The sequence below is a fragment of the Syngnathus typhle genome, unplaced genomic scaffold, assembly GCF_033458585.1.
Source record: "Syngnathus typhle isolate RoL2023-S1 ecotype Sweden unplaced genomic scaffold, RoL_Styp_1.0 HiC_scaffold_195, whole genome shotgun sequence".
NCBI lineage: Eukaryota > Metazoa > Chordata > Actinopteri > Syngnathiformes > Syngnathidae > Syngnathus > Syngnathus typhle.
The window spans coordinates 37,501-40,000 of NW_026872100.1; the positions used below are offsets into that span (position 1 = coordinate 37,501).

General features: G+C 59.2%; 1 pseudogene; it reads right to left on the bottom strand.

The window, feature by feature from the left end:
• LOC133148881 (28S ribosomal RNA) overlaps nt 1-2,500 on the bottom strand; it is a 9,717-nt pseudogene that overhangs the window by 3,008 nt on the left and 4,209 nt on the right.

Sequence of the window (2,500 nt, forward strand, 5' to 3'; positions counted from 1 at the left end):
TGGCACTTACCCGGCTGGACAGCCAGTCCCGTCAGCTGGCAAAAGACCTCCAGGATCATCAAGTTCTTCTTCATTCCTTCCTCCGAGCCACTCAGCAGGACTAAATCATCCGCAAAGGCCAGGGCGGCAATTCGGCGGTTGCCCCAGACCAGGTGACTTCCTTCGCGTTCGAGGCTATGGATGAGAGGATCCATAGCGAGGTTGAAAAGCAGTGGGGACATTGGATCGCCTTGCTTAACACCAACCTTCATGGAGATGGGTTCGGAGTAGGCGCCTCCGCAACCCACTCTGGTCGAGCAGCCCACATACGAGTGACGGATCACCTCGATTACACGTCTGTCTACGCCCAAGCTTCCCAGCACACACAGGACATGGTCATGAGAAACCGAGTCGAAAGCCTTCGCAAAATCAATGAACACGACTGCCAGCGGCACGCCAGCCGACCTCGAATGCCCCATGACCCGGTCAAGAATCATGAGGTTCTCCTCGCAACCACTCGCGCCGGCGACGAAACCGCGCTGCCGGGGGCTAACAGGACAGGCCCGCGCCAGCCTCATCGCCATTATCCGCCCAAACAACCTCAGCACGACTGACCCGATAGTCACAGGCCTCCAGCCTGCCACATTACCCAGCTCTGTAGGGTCAGCCGATTTGGGTAACAACCGCGTCTTGCACTCCTTGAAGACCTGGGGAACGACTCCACGCACCATCCATGTCGTAAACAGCCTCGCCAGTTGCGTACCGTCCGGGTCCCAGCCAAGAAGAGCCTGCTTCTTGATCCCGTCTGGGCCCGGTGCAGAGCAATTCCTCATCTTAGCCAAGTTAGATACAACTTCCGGCCCCAGGATCGGGTGGTAGAATGGTTCGTTATTCGCGGTCAGTCCCACCTCGAAGCCCTCCAGTCCATAAAACGGCCTGACCGTTTCCCACTTACTCCTGAAGTGCCTATCCACCAACTCTAGCGGCAAATCACACCCAAGGGGCGTCAGATCATCCAAGATCCGCCGTGCCAGCCCCTTTCTCGCCTCAGAATAGCCGCGCTGCTGGTGGTAGAACACTCTCCTACGCTGGACGAGCCGCCTCGCCCAACCCTTCATCTGTCGGTCTCGAGGTTTGGACCTCGCGGACTTTGTCGGCCACACTACCTTACCCCCCAGGGCTTTCATGAGATCCAAAGCAGAGGACTCGATCAGGCTAGGCTCCCGACCTGCTTTCTTGACTAAGGCAGCGGTGGCCCGATGCTCCTCATCTCCCGCCAGCAGCTCTTCCAGAACTCTATCCTCCACCAGATCTGGAAGCGACGGGGGACAGGTCCATTTCTGGGGCGTCGCCCTGGCAGCCAGGGTTCGCCAACGCACACCAGACTCACCGCCTGCCGCACGACCGCACAGGGACCCCCACTTCCACCTCACCTGCTCTCCGGACTTGCCGGTACCCAACATCCGTGCCACCATCACGTTCTTATGCCTATGGTTCTTGTATTTCTCCATAAGCCTCACCATCCGGGCCTCCTCCTTCACGCTCCACCTCCTTTCCCTCTTAGGACCCTTACTAGCCTGGCTCCGCTCTTTACGAGCCGTGAACCACTCCGCTGCATGGGCCTGCCGCTTATGCTGAGACACTCCAACAGCCGTCCGAAAACGGCGCCCACAGTGATCGCAAGCGACTCCCTGTTCGTCATCCACCATGCGCACGCCTCGGCACTTCGAGACATGGCACCGAATTGCATGGCTGTTCTCCCCTTGTCTTTCGCACTTACGACAGCCGTACACGATGGAGACACCCGCATGCCGGGAGGCGCAATGCAACCCAAACCTGCGCATACCAACCACACGCGCCCCACACAGTAGGCAGTCCATGGACTCTCGAGGCAGATGCACCAAGACCTGGTCCGGAGGCCTCGGATCCTTCTTACGCCGCTTTCTAGACGGGCCCTCTCCCGCCTCTTCCTCCACACCATCACGGAGAGCAGGCTGCAATGCTAACACGACCCCCGCCGCCCCAACTCTCATACCAGCGGCGACGGAGGCCATTGATTCAGACACCACTGAGGAGTTCTCAAGAGCTTCGCCAGCCAGGGTCCACCCGCTCCCTCGGCCCGACTGACTGTGGCTCTGATCCTGTGCCTCTGTCTGTACGGACTTCCTAACCAAGGAGTTTTCGCAACCATGGCCCGTAGAAGTGACTACAAGCCGTTCGGGGACCCCAAGCAATGCCTCCGGTGGTTGGTCCCCATGGCCCCCGGAGAGGTTGATTCGTTGTCCGCACACGTGCCCAACCTCAAGCACGTCACGGGGAGGTCGCCCGAGCAGCAACAGCCCCTCTCCGAGCTGCGCCTCAGCCAATTTTGATCCCCCAGGTCGGCTATCCTGGGCTGTTGTCCGTAAGCTATCAGACATGCTTACGGCCTCACTACCATGAGAGCACACGGGAGAACAAAGTTCCCCGATACTATAGAGCTATACATCAAGATCCACCCCCGAGCAGCCGTCCGCTAGGC